General features: G+C 36.1%; 1 protein-coding gene across 5 annotated transcripts in view; it reads right to left on the reverse strand.

Annotated features, from left to right (window-relative positions):
- LOC124368741 overlaps nucleotides 1-26,398 on the reverse strand; it is a 205,324-nt gene that overhangs the window by 141,495 nt on the left and 37,431 nt on the right. Inside the window, exon 2 of one of the 5 annotated variants that reach the window (XM_046826074.1) lies at nucleotides 16,458-16,489. The exons of the other annotated variants lie outside the window; for them this stretch is intronic. The gene's annotated coding sequence lies outside the window, so the exon portion shown is untranslated. The remainder of the gene's footprint in view (nucleotides 1-16,457; nucleotides 16,490-26,398) is intronic. 5 annotated transcript variants of the gene reach the window in all.

A 26,398-nucleotide genomic window follows, 5' to 3' on the forward strand; every position in this document is an offset into this window, starting at 1 on the left:
AGTACATTAACTCCTTCGGTTAGAACAAATTTAAATTAAGACAAAAGGTCGTGATTCGATTAAAGAGGTTCGTTCACAATCTTTAAACGAGTAATTAAGTAAAAGATCAGTTGTGTAGATGTATTATTATCCTCCATGTAGTATTATCGAGATTGCTTGGATTTATATCCGAAAACCGTACTCGGACGCAATCACGAAATATGAAATAATCTGTCAGTGTACGATATCTGTTCGTATAATTTAATATTTTGGCACTCGAAGTTACCATATTTTATAGAATACGATATATGGATTGAAAGTTATTATACTTAAGGAAAGCTACAAGTATTGCCAAAATAAGGACGGAAAACCTCCAACTACACGTTAACTATTAGATGAAACTGGAGCTAAAATTTAGAATTTGTTAATACATTTTCTCAAGTATTAATAAAGACTATAGCAATATTAAAATAACGCATTGCAACTAGTTTATAAATCTTACAAATGACAACAACAAATGTGCATATATAATACGTTTTACAATTAAAACACAAAGTTGTATATTTAAACACTTTTGTTAGGACTTCCTACTTAGTTTATTTAATAACATAAGAATGGCTGGTTCCACTCCAATTTTTATGGATAAGAATGACATGCTTCTTCGTTCACTACGGACACTCTAACGCAACACAATGAAGCGAGGTTTGCCTGCATTTTCTGGGATTCGAGCGCATGATTATAGGAAATATATGGATGCGAGAGCAAGCTGTAAAGCAAATTGCAATATTAAAACAGCGTTTCGGTGATACTGGTGGCGAAGATCAGTAAAGCAGTAATGCTGTTGAAGTCGCTATTTTTAACAAGGTTTAAGGATCCAGCTGTTAGAATCGTACTTTCTGTCCTACTTCGCTTGAATACTTACTGACTCTTTAGAAGAATATTTAGAAGATATTTAGAGTGGCTCTGAAATATTGTAATGTATTGTACTGTACAATTTGTATTGTATTGTAAATTATTTAAAAAAAACGGAAATTGGGTTTTAACATCGAACAACGATGTCTTGTACAGCTAAGTGCAACATACTTGTAGTTCGGGCAACGGTGTGGCAATTACTAACATTTGTTAATAGGGTGGTTCAAATACTACAATGAACACGTTACTTTTGTTTACGGAAAGGCCTAATTGTTTTATAATTTGCTCATATTTTATCAGTGTTTTATGATTATAAAACGACACAAAAATTGTGCGAATTGATGGTCAGAATTTATAGAAAGTCTCGTAACTCGAATACAACTCACCTCCGTCTTAGTCGCGGCGACGACGACTGTAAACGCCCAGGGGATATCCCCTTAATAATGCATCCGAAAGAAAAGATTGCCAGAAATAAACGGAGGAAATAGCATTAACCGGAGAGCCGTTTGATGAATAAAGGCGATAAAATAAAAGATGCTTGAGCCGGGACGGAGGAAAATTGCATTATCAAAATGAGTTAGCCTCTGCCGTGGGGCAGGCCATGATAAATACCGATACATTGTTTATAGAGGGGCCGGGTCTCGGCGGTGCTTAGTCATACTTAGCGGCCAGGGTGCCGATAGCTGCAGCGAGCGGAGGACGGTGCCGCAGTAATCCAGGTGCCGTAGTAATCCAAGTGCCGGGGGGGTGTCGAGCACTTTTTAATACTATTTTGTCACGGGTCGGTCCGAACACTTGGATGTATCTTCCAGGACAACGGAAGAGAGGCGGGGGCGGGGGGGGAGTGAAGGGGTGAGATATTCTCCTGCGACTCGGGGACTATTCAAGGCACAACAATGCTCCAGGTGTCATTATACCAGCGTATTGGCATCATTAAAATGTCACATCTCAGCTCGTAAATGGACTAAGAAATCATTATCTCGACAATATCGGGTTCGTACGGAATATTCGATGTTTTCTAATCCAACACAGTAATTTAAAACAAAATATTGAGATTTCAACATCGATATTGGGTAACTGTGCCATGTCTCAAGAATCCTTCCCCCCTCCCCCCACAACTTTTCAACGGTCGAGAATTTTTAAATCTCCCTTGGAGACATGTGGATATATCTCCTGAGGACGTTGTTGATGGATTGGAGAACTAACCTTACCGGGAGGGGTCACTCAATGTGGACTATGAGATAAATACAACGACTCCAAGAAAATCAGTTACGTGATCGCTCTATCCAACATGTACACAGTTTGGACAGAAATACAATTCTAGCTCAGTAGAGCGCAATATCATTTATAATTATAAATATAACTTAATATAAGATGTAACTTAAGATAAGACTTAAGTAAATATAAGACCCATATCGAAGCAATAATCTCAATATAGCAATTTACATACATATAAATATTATTTTCAAGGTTATCTAGTTAAAACAACTGACACAGAAAATGTGTACACTAACTGTTCCTCACGGCATGGCAACATCAGTCCAAGCACGGGTTTAATTGCACGAAGTGAATTATTTTATAGTTTACTTTTTTATTTTACAATTAATTTTGGTGCATAGGCGCTCCTTTTGAATAGGGCAGGTTCCAATAGATACTGGGATAACTCATCTCATGATCCAAAACTACAGAAACCGTCGAAAGTTATCTGGAAACTATAAAGCAAAAGAGTGATTTTTTTAATTCTAATATTAAAATATGTATTATTCATGTAATAAAAAATTCTATTCTAAGTGCATTTCAAAAAATAGAAATTAGTGTTTTATTTCTGCTTGCAAGATATAACGTCATAAGTCTTGGTTTTCTTAAAATTCCATTTGGAATTTTAGTTTAATTCCAATAGGAGGGAATGAAATTAACACGGGTCAATATTTCAAAAAATTCACCTAAAAATCTTAATTCACTTAAATTAAACAACACAATTTTACTATTCAGTTGATTTTATTCTTGTTCTTTTAACAAATATTTTATATTTCAAATCATTTTTGACGGGTGAAATTTAATTATTGAAGATCTGTTAAAGTCTTGGAGTAACGGTTCAGTTTAAAGAGGAATTGCCTTTTAATATTTGTTACTAATTATCTCTAATTAAGTGAACTAAACTAAATGCATCGTTCTGAACGTAATCTCATCTATACGTGATGCTTGTGTTTTTAACTTTAAATTAAGAAGAGTCAGTAACAGTTTTAAACAATTCAAGGAAACAAACATCGGGACAGAGCGAAGTTTCTCAATAAAAAATTTCTCATTTCAAGAAGGAAACGTGTAACCTTTTTGAGGGAAGCAGAGTGCAAGAAGCTCGCAGCGAAATACACGTCACGTACGTAGTCCTCCAAAGGGATTGTTTAAAAATCGAGCGGGGACTTGTAGCGCGTTTAAGGGCCGGTGTAACAGCTACTAATTTGAGAGGAAAGAAAGGTACTCGTTCATCTGAAAGAATAAAATAATTAAACCTTTAACCGGTGCACAAGAGATGATAATAGCTTTGATTAAAGGGTGGGGCCCCAAGACAATGGGGCGTGTGAAGGGCCCAGATCCTGTGGTGGAGGACTCATTAACCTGATGTCGAACCCTATAATGGCGACACTTACTTGCTTACTAACTGTAGTCAGGTAGACCTCACAGCCAGGCACTCGTCGCCTAGCCCTACCTCGCCCTTCCAGTTCACATTCTTTGTGAACTTCACGATTGCCTACAGATAAAGGAAATCGTGGGGAATGTTTTTAGGTCAACGAAGGTTGTCACCTAATAGTAAATCCCAAACTCAAAAATGTCCATCCCTCGTTTGTAACGCAAACATCTGGAAATAAAAATAAAACCCTATATTTTTGCGGAAACCGGAGACCTCTTTTCACTCTCTAGATATTGTAGAAAACTACAACTTCGCACACTGAACAATTATTATTGGAACATACGGATAATGGTAAACCTTGTAAAAATATGTAACATACTCTATGTTACAAGAAATTTCGGAATAAAAATACACGACAAACAAACATTAAGAATTGATACATTCCAAAAGAGACATTCCTAAACACCTAAAGAGACATTCTCTACATCATTAATTCTTGCGACAGTGAATAAATTTTACTAATTATCTAACATTATCCAAACATTTTAATAGGACTAACGAAGTTTGATAATTCAGATATTTTAGATTTTGTATCAAGACACACATACACACGGACACACATATAACAGATAGACATACACATTTCAAATCTTCATTAAGATGAAGTTTACGGGTAAGGTCTTATGATATGCATGATGTAAATAAATGAGGCTGGAGATATTTAAAATATATAAAGTGACAGAAGTAAGGGTAACAAGGTTGTTGAGTACTGACAGAAAAACTGACAACCGAAGATAGTAGTTTTTATATAGTTTGTCATCAGGTGAAGGATCAAGAGGACGCGTATTCCGAAATTGGGCAAACCGAAACGATGATCAAGTGTCCGGTACCAGATGACTAATGACCAAGTGCCCAGCTTCAGACGTAGTGATAATGTTTCGCCTTGTTCAGGACCTCGGTGTCTTGTGCTTAGGCTGTGCTGATAGGCTCAGTGATCGTTATTTTCATGACATTTTAAAAGCTATTTGAAATTTCCGCGGCACTTAAAAGTTGTAATTTTACTGTGGGAGAATAAGTATTTATCACAGTTTCTCCCCAAGAAAACTGACTTTAGGGAAACTAAAATACTGTAGTTTACTCTGATCTTAAAAAATGGATGCGGCTGCCAAAAGATGTGTCCCCTGGCTTTTTTCCACGCTAACTTGAACAATACTAGTCTGGGATTCCCCCTGTAGCATTTATTATATATACATGCTTTTGAGCTTGGTCGGCTGCACACTTGTATAGGTCAACATCCCTGAGGTACTGTTCTGGTTAGGTCCAGAAGAGATTGTCTCTATCGGAAAGCTTTGAAGACAGTTATAGGTACATTTGGAAAAAGTGGCAGGCCATAGTGCTTTACAGTTAGAGGAATATTTTGCATTTGAGGAGTGTTCGATGTCACTGTACTCTTGAATGCCAGGTATTCACGTTCAAACTGATACAACACGCAAAAACAAAGGAAGGCGACAGTATAGACAGTAGCCATGTGACAGAAACTGTCGCTCACGTGATACCGAGTTATCGCCGAACTCGTGTTGATCACATGGTAGTCGTAGCTTTATGTGTTACTGGCTCCAATGTTGATCAGCGGCACTTGAAGAATGACGCTGTAATTCCGATACGACAATCAATCTGTATATCAACGAAACCCAGCCGGTCAGTGGAATTCTTGTATTGGCGTTTGCTTGCTGATATGTGGTCAGGTATAGCATTAACCGCTCATGGATGTATTCAAAATATGTTGGAACAATCAATAATACAGTAATAGAACGACAGAAAAACAGAGATGGTTAGAATAAATAGGAAGAACGATTGTATTCACTACTATATTGTACAACTTGTTCATATAAGGAGTAATAGTTGGAGGTACAATTTTATTTTGTTACGTGATAGGCACTATCCCCAGAGATGTGTTATCTTCCTTCCTCGCCATCAGTGCGGGGCAGCGGATAATGGCCGAAGATGTTAGTAGATAAGATAAGAACTTTATCCTACCCCCATTATTGTAAAACAAGGTAAATTATACTTCGATAGAAAATAAAACCTCATTAATATCGATTACAGTATAAAGGTTTACATACTGGTGTATGCTTTACATTAGCTTTGCATTTTGAAATATTTTGTTTGCAAATATAGTTTTAACAAATTAGATTCAATTAATATATCTGTTTATTAGGAAAAATAATAACTTGAAATAATAAACTAGGAAAAATATACCCATGAAGATATCTCACTTTGGTTTGACTTTGGAGAGATTAGAGTTCTGGTAACAATTACTATTGGTCGTCACACTGAACATCAGCTGTGCCTGTGGAGAGACTGCTTGTATGATGTATAAGATAGTTAATGGGCTTCCCGAACGAATTCATAAAAGAAATCATTTAATAGAATTTAACTCATCAGGAGACTCCACATTGTGCTGATAAATTAAATTTTGTAATAATGAATATGACGCAAATACTTTGTACGTAAGTGCTTGAGCCATACAGGATTTACCTTTATTTCAAGTAGGCGATAATTTAAATTACTGTATAAACAGTGCACTTGATAAGTCACAAGACAACATTTGTGAACGATAAATGTTCTATTTAATAAGTGATACGCACAATATTTGAAAAAAGTGCAAGAAATCTAAAAATGTGAGAGTGGTACAAGGAGAAAAGACATTCTTATAATATCCCACTTGGCGTATTCTCACAGAAAACGGTCAAACAGAGCCGTAACTCTTCCTAAGTGGAAGCATTCAGGGTAATGACTAATGGGAAACAGGAAGCAGGACAGCGGGAAGGACAGTGTCTCCAGACGCGATGGCTCGGGCCAGGACACAACTGCTGCTCCTGCTAATGCACGCCATTGTTCAACACAAAGGACACGCCTCCTGGACACCTCATCACTCACCACCATGGATTGACACTGACTACCAGCACTCCATCGACTGCTTCTCTCGCGTCTTGGACTCCATCATCTTCGAGAGCTTTACGTTAAGTCTTGCTTTGGTATAAGTGATTAACCTGATTCATTGTGCAATTTCCATCAGACTGCTAATCGAGCACGTAACATAACACCGTTTGTACAATGTTAACCTTTAATGAAACTACTTATATTAGCTTATGAGTGTAAAATAAATTTAGTACCGCATTTATCATTTTTCAAATACTATCATTATACTGACAGCTTTTGAATGGAAAAACAGTTTCAGTAATACTATCTTCAGTATTAGCACTAAACTATTTAGGAAGTTGCAGTAATAATTCTTGAAGTACATTGTTATATGTTTCTATAACACCCCTTCATCATGAAACAGTGGAATGCCGGGATGAGGAACAACTCAAAAACATAATTGGAAGACCCATGAATTTTTTTTAGGAGAGGTCGATCCTCTTTTAAGCCTTACTCTGCCCATCCTCATGCTCCACTGGCCTGTGCGAGGATCTTATCAAACAGAATAAAGGGGACAATCGATAGAGTATAAAATCGATAGTACTGATAAAAAGTACAACGGTCACAGACAGTATTCGATCCTGTAAGCTTTTCCAAACTTAGACTCGAAGTCCAACAGCTCGGCACTCCCATGATAGATAAATAAAAGTTTTTAAGACGTAAACAAAAAATCATAAAAATAACGAGTCTACCACTTAAAATAGAGAGTATTTTGGCATTATTTCTTTAGTCTCCTGAATGTCTTTAGTAATGATACTACGGTTAGATACCGTTATTCTATTTTCAGAGAATATGATGGACATAATTTAAACAGGGTGAAAATATATTAGTTTTCTTAATAACATGGGACGAAAAGGCGACGGAATATATTTGACTGTTAACATTACGTTTAAACAATCAGTAACTATATATTACAAATTTAATTTCAACAAAGTCTCACGCAGTATAATTAGTATTACACAAACGTAGATTAATCCGTTACTGAAGTATACAGTTCAAATATTACTGCTGAAAGTAGTCGAGTTTGTTTTGATGTTTATGAGGATTTCATACTTCCTTCGGCGTAATCTCTAATACCGCAGTGCTCGGTCAAATTTACATAGTTTGGCCGTTACAATAATCTGTATATTTTGTGCTTCCGCTGCTCCCCACCACTCACGGCACAAAATACAGCCTTATAGATAAGGAGAGAGAGGTTAGTATCCCGGTGGCGACGGCGGACGAGGCGAAGTAAAGCGGGGAACGGCGGATAAAGACGAATCCTAAACCGAGACCGTTTGGAAGCGCCTAATTATTTCTACGTGTGGTGAATAGAGAATCCGGGAACAAAATCCGAGTTTGAACAAATCTAAGGATTATTTAAAAGAAAATAAAACCGGGGCGCCGAATAAAAGCTACCTTAAGCTGACGACACTAATTTTTATTACATTTTAAGCACACCTACTCACCGAGTGAATGTATAATTAGGAGCTCCAAGGGTCGAGGATTACGGAGGAACGAGCGCCGCGTAACATCGCGGCTTGATGTCCTTTTAAAACTAGATCGTTTAGACACGCGACTCACGTTTGAAAAAGATCCAAACTTGAGACAGATATGAAAATCGCCGGTTGTCCGCGGCAATTAAGGGGCCCGGTCACATCCCCGGAATGGGTTTTTTCTTGCGCCACCGGCTTGATTGAAAGCACGTGTGCGAGTTAATGCGACAGCCGTAGCCCCTGTTTCAGTGATCATTATGGCTGAATACAGCGTCCTGTGTGTGTCTGATACTGACAGTTCCCCTTACGGCAAACTATATACAGGCGAGAACTTTGACGGATAAAAGAAGAATGCGGCAAGCTGTATACAAGCGAGAATATTGACGGATAACATACGAATGAGGCAAGCTATACACAGGCGAAATCATTGACCGATAACAGATAAATGTAGCAAGCTATATACAAGGCGAGAACTATTGACGGATAACAGATGCATGTAGCAAAGCTATATACGGGCGAAATCATTGACCGATAACAGATGCATGCGGCAAGCTATATACGGGCGAGAACTATTGAAGGATAACAGATGCATGCGGCAAGTTATATACAGGCGAAATCATTGACCGATAACAGACGAATGCGGCAAGCTATATACGGGCGAGAACTATTGACGGATAACAGATGAATGCGGCAAGCTATATACAGGCGAAATCATTGACCGATAACAGATGAATGTAGCAAGCTATATACAGGCGAGAACTATTGACGGATAACAGATGAATGTGGCAAGCTATATACAGGCGAGAATCATTGACGGATAACAGATGAATGCGGCAAACTATATAATGACGAGAACATTGAAGGATAACAGATAAATGGGGCAAGCAATATACAAGGGAGAAATCATTGCCGGATAACAGATGCATGAATACGGCAAGCTATATACGGGCGAAATCATTGACGGATAACAGATGCATGTAGCAAGTTATACAGAGTCTAGAACGTTAACTAATAAACAGTTTAAGAATACATGTAATTGATTCTTTAATCCCGTAACAATAAATGGTTTATTTTATCGGAACTAATAATGTCACGAATGCTTTTTTCATTCCAAGTGTAGTTTGGAGGACAATACGTAGGCCATAAGATATTCCATTCCATCAATGATTACGCTTTGATCCAACTATAAAGAACAACGTGAAAGAAAGTTTGGTACATCCGTTTGGATCTGAAAACACAAAGGAACCGTACGGAGCCAGTCGGCCGCAATATTGACCAATAAAGAAGCAAATGCTAGGTTAATGCAGTGGCAAATCTGACTGAATCTCCTTGTCCAGGGTATCTCTTACAATGGGCCTGACTTATATGGCAGAATTAGCGTCGCGGGAAGGGGGTGGGGAACTCGGTTGTTTGCAATTGTGCGAGGGTGGCATTTTGAATGCCGTTATATTTCAAAAACAATAAGGCCAGTCGCCCATAAGAAGAATGGACAATATCCCTATTGTGCGGGACCAGGGTTATTTTTATTGATATGCAAAATAGATAGGGAATATAACGGAGTATTGTATCCCTCCATTCTTTCAGCGCCGCTAAGAATAGCGCGATATCGACTATCTCTGCCGGTTGTCCTCTTCACTGGTAATTAGCATCTTTATAATTGGTCTTGCTAATTGAGTTCTGTATTGGATACAGCCCTTGACGATGTTTCACTCACCACCTTCACTCATCTCCGATTTGTGGCATACGTCTTTCTTCACTCACTTTCTATAGGGACCCTTTATAATTATCAACTTAAAACAAAACATTGCTTTTCGCACTGCAACTTGAAAGCCTTTTCACACGGCCTTTTTAACAGGGATAAGAAACTCCATCGAACATTTGTCGACTTTAATTAAATTAAACATTCTGCAGAATAACACAAAATCAGTATAATCTAAGATTTCGTTACTGTACTAACAAAGGCAGAATTTTATTATTTTTATATTTGAAACATAATTAAAACCGTTATTTTCTTAGCCAAAAAGTCGTAATGTAAGACCGTGGAAAGAGATTACATTCATTATCGAATTCTATGTGTGGCATTGATATTTATAGCACATATTGCATCATAACTATAATTTCTAACTTTTGAAACCTAATGATAAATTGAATAAGCCAACGATTACAAGAGTATATTTGTTTAATACATTTTTTCTTTTTATAGTGGTTATAAATTTTTATATCAAAATCTATTGTTTCAGATCATACACATGAAAAATGGTTCCCTCACGAATAACGTACATCATATGGCAATATAAACTGTGAAAAACAAACTAAACTTAAAAGTCATACTTTTCAACGTTTAAGTAATTTGATACTGAATTATCCACTCTATAACACAAAAGCGTACGGAAACGTGTGTATATATAGTAACTATAAAATTAATAATTCATACAGAGAAGTGAGTTTTTTACAGCTGATTAACATCTAATTTTTTCAAAGCATCAGTAATTTAATATTGTTTAATTAAACCACCTAATCTAAAGAAATACAGTGAACAGGACCGCGTATGCATAAAAAGTACAATAGTGATTTATATAATAAAAACTTTATTTTTTATACCCTTTTCTATCCTTACAATAGAAATAGTAAAGATCAAATACACATTTATCGGTTTGATTGTTCTAAGCATTTGTACATAAGGCTAAAAAGTCACGAAAATTTGCCGTTGTTACGTATTAGAATAAAAATATATTCATAAGCAACAACGTCTTGAGTACTTATCCTCTCATTCACACCTGGGGCATTACGTTAAGAGCGTGCAAAAATAAAAAAATAAAAGTCGGGACACAATATTAAGAAAAAATAACCCAAACAGTACACCACACCATATCACATCCGAGAGGGCGATGCGCACTAAGTTATAAGCAATATGATGAACTCGTGGAGTTTTATCCTGCGTGTTTCCTTTATATATGCGCATACACATACAAAACCGTAGTTCTCGCCCAATTACAATTAAAATAAATCGAGAAAAAATACAACATAGTCGCAAGTATTTGGGGTATTCTGAAATAATTTGTAATTTATTTACTTAACTAGTTTAAGATAAATTTCATATTAAATTATTTGACAATATTCGTTTTCCAAAATAAATTACCCATTACACTCACTTCCGAAAATGAGGTTTGTGACTTTTTATTTACAGATAAAATTACTTACAAAGGAAGTGATGGAATCGCTCTTCCGAAGCGACGCAATAAAATGAATTTCATTTTAAATTATTTATGATACTAGGTTAATGAAATAGTTTTATATGTAGCTTAATTTAATTTTTGGTTTCTTTGTTATCCTATACAAATTTCGTTAAAATGGATATAAAAGTTTTGAGGAAGTCAGTATTTTAAGCTAGAGGAAACATGTCTTGGCCCAAAGTTAAATAATAACAACCGACCGAAAAACGCTATTATCAAAATCTTGAATAGGGAATAATGCTTTCGCTTATGCCGTTGTTGCTAAAAAAAGTAACATGTTTAATTAATTTGGTAATTGTCACTGTAATGATATAGAAAGGGTTTACATTTACCCATCGTAAGTATGAAATATTACGTTAGTTAAATTGGCGCAATCGATTTTGGGTTTAGAAAATAATTTTTATATTTAATACAACTTTAAGATAACTTCCCTGAATACAGGAAAAGCACAATTTGTTTATCACTCCACATGACATTACAGGCATTTCAAGTAAAACATTTGGTTCAAATAAACCGACTAAAGATAAAGATGTGAACAATTTTACAGCTAGTGCATGAGTTATAGCTTCAGAGAATACACGGTTTTATAACAAGACGTTTATTTCGTTAAGACAAAAAAATATTCAAAAACGTTTTTTTTTTTTCAAGATTATATTTTATTACAAAAATACAATTTCCTGTTAAAAAAGTTATAAATGAGTATAAAACACGTCACACTATGAAGCTATAACATACTGCAATTTTTTTTCTTCAGCTGTTCGTGTAATATTCTTATCCTGAGGCCTTTCTTTCCTTTCTGCTAACAATTACAACGTTATTGGCTTGTCCACCACAACTATCAACAATTTTGCTTTATAGCTTTTTATCAAATTAAACAAAATGGCTTAAGAAACATGACGAGGCTGTGTGGCCAGTGTGTACCTGTAATGGTACACCCGCTCTTGTAAGCCGAACGCCAAAGAAAGAAAACGTACACTCGAACGCGACCAGTGCCTGTACAAAAGAGTAATCCTTTTTACACCATATTTTTCTTCACCAGTTCGTGTAATATTATAATACTTAGGTCACATGACTTCTTATTCTGAGACCCTTCCTTCCTTTCTGCTAACAATTTCAATCTTATTGGCTTGTGCACCACAACTATTAACAATTTTGCTTCGTTGCTTTTTTATCAATTAAAAAAATTGCAACGCATTTTGTACAAATGGCGTAACAAACGTGAGGAGGCTGCGTGGCCAGTGTGTACCTGAAATGGTACACCCGCTCTTGTAAGCCGAACGCTAAAGGTACAAAACGTACACTCGAACGCAACCAGGGCTTGTACAAAAGAGTAATCATTTTTACACGGGTAATCCGGACCCTCCGATTTTTTACCTTCATTAATATCAGTTTTACCGGCCACAAGAGGTGTCATAATTGTTTGACCGCGCCTGCGGAGCTGTTCGCCCACTCCCGGTGCAGATTTATCGCCGGTAGGGCTGCTAATGAAATGAGTGGTGAGCACAACGTACAAGAAGGTGTATCGGGCTGCGAGTGTAAGCATGATTAAGCGCGCGTATTAAGCCGTGTGCTATCAAAGCTTAACCGACTTAACGATGTTTTATGGCTTCGCGTATGTATTTGTATGAGGGCTCGTATAGACGTGCGCCGTATTACATGTGTATCCCTAAAAGCCAAACCGAATACGGACCCCCTTAACACGTCGTTGTTACCTGTACTTGAGGTGCTGTGTGGCGACCTCCGTAACGCCTCCATTGCTGTTGTTTCGTCTATAACTTAGTCCGACCACAGACCATACGGTGGTTTTAATAATGTTATACAGTCAATGTGTTCTCATAATGTACCATCACGAATCTTTAAATTAATTGTTTTTTCGTGAGTGTTGCTAATCGTTTACGTGTGTATTCGAGAATGGTCGAAAAACAGCCGAGTCAACCAGAATTAAATTTTAACCCTCCGAGTGGCGGTACTTTTTTCTCCAAGTGGCGGGACATTTTTACTGATTTTTGTATGTTCGCAAAAGAAAATTTATATAAAATCCTGTATATATTATATAAGTATGACATATTATACATCGATTTAAACTTCATAACACACAGAGTAGAATGGTAATAATATGAAACACTTACCTTGGATTGGTGTAAAAAACCAATGGGTTGAATTCCAAAAATAAAAATTCAAATTTTTTTGTTTTATATTAGGCTGAGTAAATCTTCCTAAACTTAATTTTTTAACACAAATCCAAAATAGCCATTTTGTTTAAAATTTAATTTTGAACAAAAATATGTATCCGTTATATGTATTATTCATAAAACAACGCACTATTTGCTGATCGAAACTTTTATGTACACGTTTTTTACTGCATTTTAGTCAGTATCAGAGCCAACCTCACTCCTCATCATTCTTCCTGGTTTGAGAGGCCTCCAATAATGTTCCAGGTAAGGGAAACACTCCCTATGAACCCCAAAATTACAAGTTGGGCACCAGAACTGACTTTTACCTCCTTTTTTGGTGTGTACACACACTGCACAAAGTCTGGTAAATAAGCAATCCCGTGAAGAAGACCTACACTTTGTCCAGGAGGTAGTACAGTAGGTGGATGAACCGTTTGTAAGAGTTCCATTAGTACCAGCATATCTAAATACTATATCAAATTAAAGTTTAGAATCTGGTCTTTCTAACCATACCTAATATATAGCGTTTAAGTCGCGGCATAACATCGGAAATACCGGAACAAGAGAGGCTTGCGTTAATAGACGCTAGAGCGTCTTTACCACTCGCGAACGAGATTTAATAGACGCTGCAGCGTCTTTTCACCACTCGGAGGGTTAAACAAACTTTTGATTTAAAAAGTCAATGGCGTTTTTGTATGGCTCACTCACTATAAAATTCAGTTGTGCATTTGAATCTTGATCTGATATCTTTACAATAGATACCTGCGCCATATCAAACAAACAGCATAGGCTAACACTAACTACTGTGGACGAAGAAAATTAAACGCAACAAATAAAATTACATCCAAACTGTCGATGAACCAAGAGTACACACCTAAGAATATTTTTTATTTCATGAATCACAATCCACATTTATATTACGGTGCATATTATCTAGCATGTGTTTAAAAAATCTGATTCGAAGTTTATTTATTAGTAACAAGAGATTTCTTTAATTATTTCTCAAAATTACTCATACTGAATTTTTACTTTCTAACAATCCACATGAATATAGCCCGTATCTGTTTATCCTATCAAAAGAATGATTTTACTTCCCGCATTATTCCGCGACATTTTTTAAGATGAGCGCAATTCTCCCTCTATCAGTGCGTTATATAAATTTCTTGTTTTTTTTTGGCACATTTTAAAAATAAATCTCTCTAAAATATAATAGCTCGGGCTTATCATGCAACCTTTTTTTAAAAGGCTTTAAAAATGCTGTGTTTAAATCAGATACACTGTAAAATAATTACCAAACCAGTAGTACTATACTAGTTTCATTCTAATGCACATATTTCAATTTAAAATGATTTGTTTTATATACCCACGTGTTTTATATATGTTTTATAATTCCACAATTCTCATAGGCTATATACAATTATTAAAATACAAAATATAAATTAAAAAGGAAAATTAAGTTTCTTGTAGAAAGTAAACTTATTATTTTTGAGGAACGCAACTTTATCCTCAATATTTTATACAACGACTCTAGTTACAAATTCAATAGGCACTATACTAATATAAAATAATTATTATTTGTTTAACAGCCTCTTACCATTAAACAATTGCATAACACATTTTAAAATAAGTATAATACTCGTATGCATAAGTAATAAATGAATTCTGGCTGCATACATTGGCGGCAGGACGCAGCTTGCTCCACCAATTCAGAAAGTACGACGAACTTACTCGCAGTAAACAAGATTTATAAATTTATAGCGTTGGTATTAAGGTTTACAACCTTATTTAAAAGCAGATTATTCGGAAATTAACTATTAAAACACTGACATTTTCTATCATTCAGAACGACCATCAACTTTGAAGGAACAACATAAAATGGTAAAATATGACTATTATTAAGATAGGTTATACCAAAGCAAGGTGCATAATTAAAATCATTCTAAAAAGGCTGTGGAGGAGGGGACATACAATTATAATATTTTTAGAGGTTAAGTAGAGGAAATATTAGGAAAGTAAGACGACCTTTTACGATATACTTCAATGTTTTGGTTTTGAATCCTGCCTGTACTGTAGGAGAGTTACGAGATGGTCACACGTAGGCACCAAAACTAGCATCATCCATCAATTATTTAATCTGTTTCCACAACTACTAAACAGTTTAACATTAAAAACCCCCATACTAAACGTTTAGTACCTGATTTGTTAGGATCGGATTGTAATCAACTGGCAAAATGGGTTTTACTGCTCTTGTGCAGAAAGTACAATTAATGGAATTGGTGTACATATAATTTACTATCATGTACAAATGAATTCACCCAGTTATTTATCGTACAATTACAAAAATAAGATGTTACATACTATTTTTTGACAGCTCTTCATTCTAGACTAGGTACCCGTTAAAGCTAGTATGACTATTTTAAAATGGTATGTATTTTAAAATAATTGAAGTATTATATTATTTTGTTATCTACTCTTCAAAAATGTCAAAACACGCCGTAAACAGAGAGACGAAGAACTTAGCACTTTAATTATTTTAAAAATAAAAATTTATATTTAATAACTTGATTTAATACTGTTCTTGAAATTCACTTAAAAAGATATCACACTATTCTTGAATTTCTCTTTAAAAAACTTACAACATTTTTTCATAACATTAGGTGAGTTAAACCGTGATCAGATCCTCTAGAATTATAACCGTTACGTGACTTGTACAACTCTGGGGATGTGGAGGTGCTGCCGCAGCCTGCACTGATGGCCGTAGGCATTAGAGCCACCCTGATACGACTGATTAGATAAGATAACGTTTGGGAAAATAGGAATACTTTCTAATCATGTTCAAACAACATAATACATAACAATTATTTTTTCAGGGTTCGAATTTCCATATCAGCGGTTAAAATAGTTTTGGAGAAAACCCGGAATTTAACCCTCATAGAAAAACTGTTAAAAAGACGTAAAAACAGACGCAGAGTACAACCTAACGAATGAGGTAATATTGGAGAGGGCACTTACCACTTACAACATTACTGTATAAACAAGAAGTAAGTAGTGGACAAAATATTTTTTTACTTACGAATAAGAAGTACAGTAAGTGGCGAAATTTACCTGAAACACAAAAGATATATTACAGTAAACAAAATGAAAAATCTCTTTATTAAAGGCATTTTTACAGTAATCAAAGAGTAAGAAATTAAATCATCTTCATCAATAACCAACATTATGATTATTTTAACATAGATTTTGTAGCATCATTTATTTAAACAACACAACATTCCACGTAGTAAAAATTAATTGTCACCTCGTAAATGAAAATCTCTATACAGTTGATAAATATACATTGACATAGTAATTCGTGATAACTACTTACAAATATTTAGTGATTTATTAATCTTAAGAATTTGATAATGAAGCAAATAAAACGGCTCATCGAATCGCCTGCAATAAATTAGCACTGAGTTTTTTTACCACAAGAACGATATTAACCTTCAGGAAGTTTTAGGCCCTTATTATGATCGTAGCGTTATGGGGGATGTTTCATTTTAATATATAATTAATAAGCATCCAAACACCTTTTTGTTTTTATTTTTTTATAGTATCTTATTTTTGGAAATTTATACAATGAAGTACAACAAAGTTTGATTTTTTTTATTAACCCATAAAATATCGAAAATGCCGTTTGAAAGCGTATTAATTATAGCTTTGAAACGATACACATCCCATAATCCTAAGACCAAATGTAAGGGTGTAAACCTGCATTAGGTTTAATATCGTTTTTATGGGAAAAAACTCAAGGTCATTGAACTTCAGCCGGACCTTAAATGAATGAAGCGTACTTTTGTCGAAACGTACACATTGTACACTTTATACAAAGTTCTCCACCAATATTAAAAATGATAATCTTTCAAACACTGGGAATGAAGGTGCCAAAATCGAATATTGTAAAGAGTTTTCTAGTTGAAAATTAACACAGTAGCCGGTTGCACTGACGGCAATATTGAATATTGAATTTTCGTCTTAAAAACAATTACAAACAATAAATTCTTCATATTCGTTGTATCTAATTTCGTATGATGTGCAAACTGAAAGGTGTGGTTTCTACTATTCAAACTGTCTATCTGTCAAGGCATTTTTTTGTTAAGCAAAGTAGAACTTTAAATTCTGTATGATGAAAACACTGAATTGGTAAAATAAAAACCGAGAGCACGATAAACTCAAGTCGAGTCAGATCAGCAGGAATGATAATAATCGTAAAATCAGCATTAACTAAATTTTGAAAGAATGACGTTGAAGATACTCGTTGGTACAAAAGGTTATTAAAGCATAGAAGTTGACACCAAAACAATGTGAAATGCTTTGGGCCAAAACATTTTCAAAACGTGGCCTAGATAAGAAGATATTTTGTGAAACAAAGTGGTGGTCGAAGTAATTATCGCACTGTGCGGGTGTTCGCACCTGATGGAAGTTGTAAGGGGGCGCGCGGCGCGGCGAGGCGCCACTACAAACTAACAGTGAACGAACAAGGGATGTTTACGTAATAAACTCATTGATAGGTGTTAGTGGGGGTGCGATCGTGGACCACCCTTGCCGAGCACAATGCCGGCCAATATTTCGCTACACTCCCCCGCCATTTAGCACAGGGGAAGCGCAAACCACACATTATGAGCCGATCTCGTCTCCGACGCGTGAGGGGAACGCGACACCGACACCGACACCAACCTTAGACACATCCTACTTTTCTTCCCTTCAATTTCAGACTAGGTAGTCTTCTTCTATTTACTCCTAATGAAAAGACATCTTCTTAACCCAATTAAAATATTCATCTAACGTAAAATATTGGATACAGTAAGCAAAATACAAACACGGTAGAGTAGTAAAAACACGGGTTTACGATACAGGCGGACTAAATGTAGCCTATAGTAAAAAAAAGTTTTTTAAAGTCACAAAATAGCAAATCCTAACAGTGATAAACTAAGCAGTTAGACAGAGAACAGTGTGTTGACCATTCTAGACAAATCATGAACTGGTAGTAATTATTTCTCTATTGCCAACGGCAGAGCCATTATATACATTAGATACAAAAATACGACATACAATTAATATTAGTTTTTAATAAATACAGTACAAAGTATTAAAATGAGGTCGTGTGATACAAATATAACATTCCTTTAGCAGTGATAATAACACAACCATAAATATTATTAACAAGTAATAATAACACTATTGAATAAACAAAAATATATAATAAATAATAATATAGAATAAAACTGATAACAAGGTAACATACACATATAGATAATAGTAAATGTGGTACTGGCGTTTCCCAACAGAGTTTAAATATTTAAAAAAATAAAATCTTCACAAGAACAACTAGAAAACTTTTGAAATAGTATTATTTATATCTTAAAATGAGACATAACTCTACAACCAAAAATAAGGTGTTAGGAGTTTAATATTGATCTTATGGGAGTAAAACTCAACGTCGTTTCAGCATCGCCGGTACTTAAAGGAACGCAATATTTTGCTATGTTATCTCTCAAAACAAAGACTTTATGTCAGCAATTACAGAAGATTGTTGACCTTACCGATACAAAATCCATATGACACAGTATTTTAACATTTTACAAAAAAACGCAAAATTCGCTTTGAAAAAAGGTTAAGTCGATTATGTAGAATCAATGTAAATAAATAAATGTGTGTGTGTGTGTGTGTGTGTGTGTGTGTGTGTGTGTGTGTGTATATATATATATATATAATATATATACAACTAAATTATCACAATAGATACTATCTAAAAATAAATGAAAGTACGTGGTGTATTAGGTGAGGAAGTGATTTGTAATTCATTCGACTTTTGTATTCTCACTCATTATAAAATATGTAGCGTAACTCTGACAAGAAACGATAAACAAGTGAGCCATTAATAACTTGAAACTGAAACCTTGGGGGACCCCCAACATTTCAATATCCTTTTGAGACATTATAAAACAGGAGGTGTCGAAGTTGTTTTGCTCGCGCGTTATAAACTTCACACACGGGCGGATGGAACGCGAGTGACAGCTGGGGGAGGGGGAGGACATCAAGAAAAAATACATATACATTTGTCACCTTTCATATGCAAAACAGAGAGATGCCACTTGGGTCGTGTCGGGGAGAAACTATAGCCTAATGCACACACGTCTCGATACTCCTTCATAAAAATGACAAAATGACGTGTGAAGAAATATCGTCGAGCCGTAATAGTTCAATATGAGGCGGGCCTACAATCCGGGCGGTTTATGACGTGGTATTGATGGGCCAATCTGCCCGTACCGCCGCCACGGTAGGCCCTACCACTCCCGTCGACGTTCGCTACCGAAGGCTTTCTTGGCCTACCACTCTCACACGCTGTTCTTGATTTATCACCACTCTTTCTCTTTTAATATTCCGCGCCCGCTGCCTCGCACACGTTCCTCGATCTCGCGTTGACAGCTTTCTTTGTTATGCATGTGTTTCTCTCCACCTCCACCCTCTCTTCCGCCGCCCACACCCTTACACTTCGCAATGCTACGGTAGTATCTCACACATTGAAATCACTGCGACACCGACACCACCGAGCCCTGCTCTTGTATTCCGGCTGTGACTTCTCGGCAGGTATCGCGATTTCTTCGAGCTCCTCCCGAGAGTTTACCGGGGATCGCGCTCGTCTCTAATTCGTCTCAGCCTGTCTTTCAACGAGTCGTGGAATAAGTGTCTGTTCACTCTTTCTTCAGGTTGCAATCGCCCCATCCACGGCGCGGTATCTGATTACTCTCTGCAATGACTCGTTATTGTTCTCAGAAATAATTTTCTGCAATGACTCGTTATTGTTCTCAGAAATAATTTTCTGCAATGATTCGTTACTGTTTACCGAAACGTCACATGGCTACAGCTTGTCTGTAGACGAATCGTGCCAAACAATTATTCTATTGTAACCTGCACGAAAGTAGTCCTATAGCATTACAAGCGGTGTTGCCATGCCGCTGTTGATCACCAGCTGTTACCGCTTTGCCATAGTCACATACTGTCCGCTTGATTTACATGTCGTCTTCAAAACAGACGAATGACATCAAATGTACGTATACTTGTGAAAGTAAAACAGTCTTATTTTATCAGACGAAGTTAGGATTAATAAGCCCTCTCTAACACTTAACCTGGAGACCAACGGCTTACAGGTGATTTCCGAACCACCACCAAATGGTCGGGCAGGCGGGCTGTTACTGTAGCAGCTGATACTGTTTTTACATTGCAAAAGATATTGACACCCGACTTTCAAAATTCAGCATGAACGTCCGAATCTCAATATTCAAGATGAACGTCCCAATCTCAATATTCAAGATGAACGTCCCAATCTCAATATTCAAGATGAACGTCCCAATCTCAATATTCAAGATGAACGTCCGAGTCTCAAAATTCTACATGAACGTCCGACTGATTAGAGCCTGGGACCACGCGGCCACGGATGACACCAGTGTTCGATACATAATAGTTAACAACGCTTCTTGATTTCTATATTTCATAACTTGCATTGAAGACAATAGCGGAGAACACGTTGTAAAATATTAATTCAAAATTGTATTAATAAAGGGAGAAGGAGGAGGAGGAGCTGGGTATCTCGTCGTGAAAGCACTTTTGAAAAGAATCGATAGCGTGAGCTCGACACGAAGTGGCTAAGTTTGTTGTACGGAACATTAATGACAAAACAAAGCGTGTTTATACGACACGGGGCGGTGGCGGCGGCGGAGTGGAGAGGAAGGCTGGCGAGGAAGTCGGTAAAAGGATACATGGAGTCACGATGATAATATAATTTATAGTGGCGGAGTTATCATTGTCTGAGAGGCTGTAAGGAAACGTCTCTAAGAAGTGCCACAAACCTACCGGATCTTTAAGACAATAATTAATAATAAGTAGGGTTTCCTGTTGGTAACAATGGGATGTCGGGAGGAGGGAGGATTTGTGGCCGCGCCGCATCACAAGCTATGTCTTCCTTATCTCACAGTGTGAGAGGCGGTGGAGGCGGCGGCGGCGGCGGCAGCGGACCAACTTGTGCCCGTAAAACACGGCAGTCACAGCCTCGTAGCACCACATTGACTGTATGTTGTCAACAGTATGTAACTCTACATTGTGCCCTAACATTCGCACCGCGCACAGCTACTTCCGTTCTCTCTCTACACACACACACACACGCGCGCGCGCGCGCGTAATATTTTACAAAACTTTTCGCGTAGTAAGAGTCCACACATAATTACACACAGAAATAGCGGTTATGATAAGAATTCCAACGATACTTTTCATAAAACCTTAAAAAACTTTCACTAAAATGTGAACGATAACTGTAATTTTTACGTCTTCCGATACGGAACGTTGAATAATTGTAAAATCACACTACTGTCAAGTTTTTTTTTTTTAATATCCGTACACGACCTAGTGAACTCGTGATCGTAATACACAGGGTGTGAAAAAAGTCCCACACGGGCTTGATAATTCTCACGATTACAGGTAAAGCAATAAAACTTGGTACATCATTACTGCACCTACAGATTTACTTTTTGAAGTAACCACAATTTTTTATCATGTCAGAGGGATGGCCCGCAAGACGTCAGAAGGAAATCTTAAATAAGAGTATAGGTCGAGTAGTGCATTAAATTAAAGTTCTGTATTAGTAGAGTACAATGCAGCAAATCCGATCTGAAAAAAGAGTCACTCTTCAAACAATTACGACATTTACAATTTGGGTCCTGTTCTAGATGGTTTAATATTCTTGTCTCGGCTCAAGTTGTGAAATTTAAACTAAGAATACTGGAACTACGAAATAGTTTTTAAGGTACTTATTGACTCTTCACATCAAATGGAGGAGGGTCTACAAGGAGTTTGGCAAAAGAATTTAACGCAAGCATAGCTCAAGATGTACATCATTTTATAGGGGTTGCTTAGCAGATATGAATGATAAAGGGAAAACCTATCATACAAAACAAGATTAAAACTTCATCGACTAAAACAATACGCAAAGCTTTAAAAGGTGTAACATTACACCTTACATTTTTAAGCTTACAATTAAAAAAAGTAAACATTGCATTTAGTTTTACTATGGAAACATGTTGTTAAAGTCCATAATGGATGGCAATTACGAGTATCTAGTACCAACCGATCAGGACGTGCGAAAATATGTTACACTTTATTGCTCTATCTCAGTATGCGGAGCTTTCGTTATACTTTATTGCTCTATCTCAGTATGCGGAGCTTTCGTTATACTTTATTGCTCTATCTCAGTATGCGGAGCTTTCGTTATACTTTATTGCTCTATCTCAGTATGCGGAGCTTTCGTTATACTTTATTGCTCTATCTCAGTATGCGGAGCTTTCGTTATACTTTATTGTTCTATCTCAGTATGCGGAGCTTTCGTTATACTTTATTGTTCTATCTCAGTATGCGGAGCTTTCGTGAACGTTGTTGCCAAGGCGTCCATTCGTGATGTTAGGAAGAGGGTCCGGGGAATTGGCACGAGAAAGACCACTAAAAGAAGGTTGACGATGTCTAAAAGGAGTATAATTTGAATAGTAGAATTTAGGACACCAATTATTCTCAAGTAAACTCTATTATAAATTGTATTAGCAGTCATTAAGACATTATATAAAGTACCGAACCGATTGTCACTGCACACTTAAAGACACAAAATCGTATCAGACGAGTTCCCTTGGATTAGCGGGCATTAAACCTCGCGTAGGGTGGAGTGTGAAAGAACGGATATAGAGATGAAGAGTCGGGAATAAAAGTGATAGTGGGTCGGTTTTACGTTAATCCATAATAGAGAATATATTGTGGTGTTTCCCCCAACGGCCCCCTCCCCCCCGCACCCGCCCGCGCTCATCGGCACAAACATCTTTGCCTCACGAGATCACACGACGCCTCCATAAATTCCGCCGAAGGGAATTACTGTATTCATAACTCATTCAAAATAAAAATAAAAAAGAGGAAACCGACTTTCATTCCGCGAAGGGGTGACGTCTAACGTCTCGTATTTACCAACAATAGGCTTCCCCAGTTCACAATTGGGCCGATATTCGTATTCGGGAAACAGGCGTCGAACTTTATAGGCGGCCGGAATACGGCTGGGGGAATCGCTTGAGGGCAGGAAGCAATTCTAGAAGTGCTAAGATTTTTTACTGCCAAATATTGCTATTGCATTATACAGAGTGAAAGAAACGAGCCGTAACGGGGGTAAATGTTTCGGTTATTGAAGCCCAGCGAAAAAAGTGCGGAATAAACCACTGGTTATATTTTTAAATTGGAGTTTTTACTGCAATGTTGCAATTTTACAGTTGATCTTTTAGTAGGAGAAAACAGCGAAATGATAGAAGGGAGTATAAAAATCTATAATGCTGTTTTAGATGGTCAATATTAAAATGTCAATGTTTTAAATTTGAAAAATGATGAAAACCCCTTCACATAAAAGATACGTAGAAAAAATGCGAAAGAAATTGCTGGAATTTACAAAACATGAAAAACAAGAAAATCTTATGGAATATGAATAATTCAAAATGGGTATTAGTACGATAAGTAACTGTTAAATAGAATTTATACAGTTATGAAAATTAAATACCAACATTTTTCTTGAATGTCTACAAATTAATTACTGTAGCATTTATAGAGCTTCCATTCAGTAAAACTGCTTATTTTTGTTCCCTAACCAAATTTGTTTAAATAAGTTACTTGTTTAGTTAATATTCTTGGATTCGTTTAAATATATATGTTTTTATTATATCTTAAAGAACCAGGGTTGGTGTTTATCCTAGTGGACCACCAAACAGATTTATCTAAATTTTTGTAGATATAAGAGTAAGAAATGTAGACATGATTGTATTGCTTATGTAAGGTTATTGTTACATAGGAGGTAATTAGTTATGCTTACCAAAGCATGAATGGAAGTGTTATAAAAGAGAAGGAACTCATTTTAAAAGCCTGCTACACTGAAACCTCCATAAGAGCAATGCCAAATTTTAACCCACTTCTCACTATCTTATTTTAGGCTTCAAAATGTATCATTTTAAATTTTGTTCACCAATATTCGAATTCCTTTGAAGTAGATTTTTCTTCACAACTATTAAAAGTTTTAATATTTTTGAGATATTTTTACTGAATAACTACAAGCTATATTTTCAGATAAAATTCTGGCGATTGGTCTTGTATAGGCCTTGCCTTTTAAAGTGAGACATCTCACAAACTTCTGCGACCAAAATGGTTTTAGCAGTGTTTCAACAAGATAGAATTGAAGTTCTCCACCACTATGTCCCTAATTATTTCAAAAAGTTATACAAACCTACTTTTATTAAAACCCTGTACCTTTAAAACACAATTCAAAATAGTAGATCAATACATTCCCCTAACATATAATTAATATATGAGGTGATAGTTCCTTATCTCTACTCTCCCCCCCCTCATCCCCAACCCAATGTGTGCATAACTCACCTGACCTGTGTTTGTTTAGATGACTAAACAACTCCAAAGTGGCTACATTCAAAGATTGTGTATAAACACTCTGAACCATAAAAATTTTAACCAATATTCTTCGGTAAATATAAACATAATAAATAACAAAATGTATAACCAACTAAAAATAAAATATTAAGGTCTCAATTATGTAAAATAACATTAGTTTTCCTGGAACATAACAGGCTTTTTTGTATTAAATAATACAATACAGCAAAATTCATCTTCACTGATAATCATCATCAACTGGTATCATCCTAACTCGTTAAATGTTTTCAAATCAATCAGGCATGACATTGAAACATTTCCTGATAATCATCAATTAGTACCATGTAACATGTTGATGTTCTCAAACCAATCAGACAAGATACTTAAACATTTCATGGTAACCTTCAGCAGCTAGTATTATCCTACCTCGTTAATGTTTTCAAATCAATCCATCAAGATACTGAAACATTTCCTGATAATCATCAACTAGTACCATGTAAACATGTTGATGTTCTCAAACCAATCAGACAAGATACTTAAACATTTCATGGTAACCTTCAGTAGCTAGTATTATCCTACCTCGTTAATGTTTTCAAATCAATCCATCAAGATACTGAAACATTTCCTGATAATCATCAACTAGTACCATGTAACATGTTGATGTTCTCAAACCAATCAGACAAGATACTTAAACATTTCATGGTAACCTTCAGCAGCTAGTATTATCCTACCTCGTTAATGTTTTCAAATCAATCCATCAAGATACTGAAACATTTCCTGATAATCATCAACTAGTACCATGTAACATGTTGATGTTCTCAAACCAATCAGACAAGATACTTAAACATTTCATGGTAACCTTCAGCAGCTAGTATTATCCTACCTCGTTAATGTTGTCAAATCAATCCATCAAGATACTGAAACATTTCCTGATAATCATCAACTAGTACCATGTAACATGTTGATGTTCTCAAACCAATCAGACAAGATACTTAAACATTTCATGGTAACCTTCAGCAGCTAGTATTATCCTACCTCGTTAATGTTTTCAAATCAATCCATCAAGATACTGAAACATTTCCTGATAATCATCAACTAGTACCATGTAACATGTTGATGTTCTCAAACCAATCAGACAAGATACTTAAACATTTCATGGTAACCTTCAGCAGCTAGTATTATCCTACCTCGTTAATGTTGTCAAATCAATCCATCAAGATACTGAAACATTTCCTGATAATCATCAACTAGTACCATGTAACATGTTGATGTTCTCAAACCAATCAGACAAGATACTTAAACATTTCATGGTAACCTTCAGCAGCTAGTATTATCCTACCTCGTTAATGTTTTCAAATCAATCCATCAAGATACTGAAACATTTCCTGATCATCATCAACATGTTGATGTTCTCAAACCAATCAGACAAGATACTTAAACATTTCATGGTAACCTTCAGCAGCTAGTATTATCCTACCTCGTTAATGTTTTCAAATCAATCCATCAAGATACTGAAACAGATAA

The sequence above is a fragment of the Homalodisca vitripennis genome, chromosome X (assembly GCF_021130785.1).
Source record: "Homalodisca vitripennis isolate AUS2020 chromosome X, UT_GWSS_2.1, whole genome shotgun sequence".
Taxonomy (NCBI): Eukaryota; Metazoa; Arthropoda; class Insecta; order Hemiptera; family Cicadellidae; genus Homalodisca; species Homalodisca vitripennis.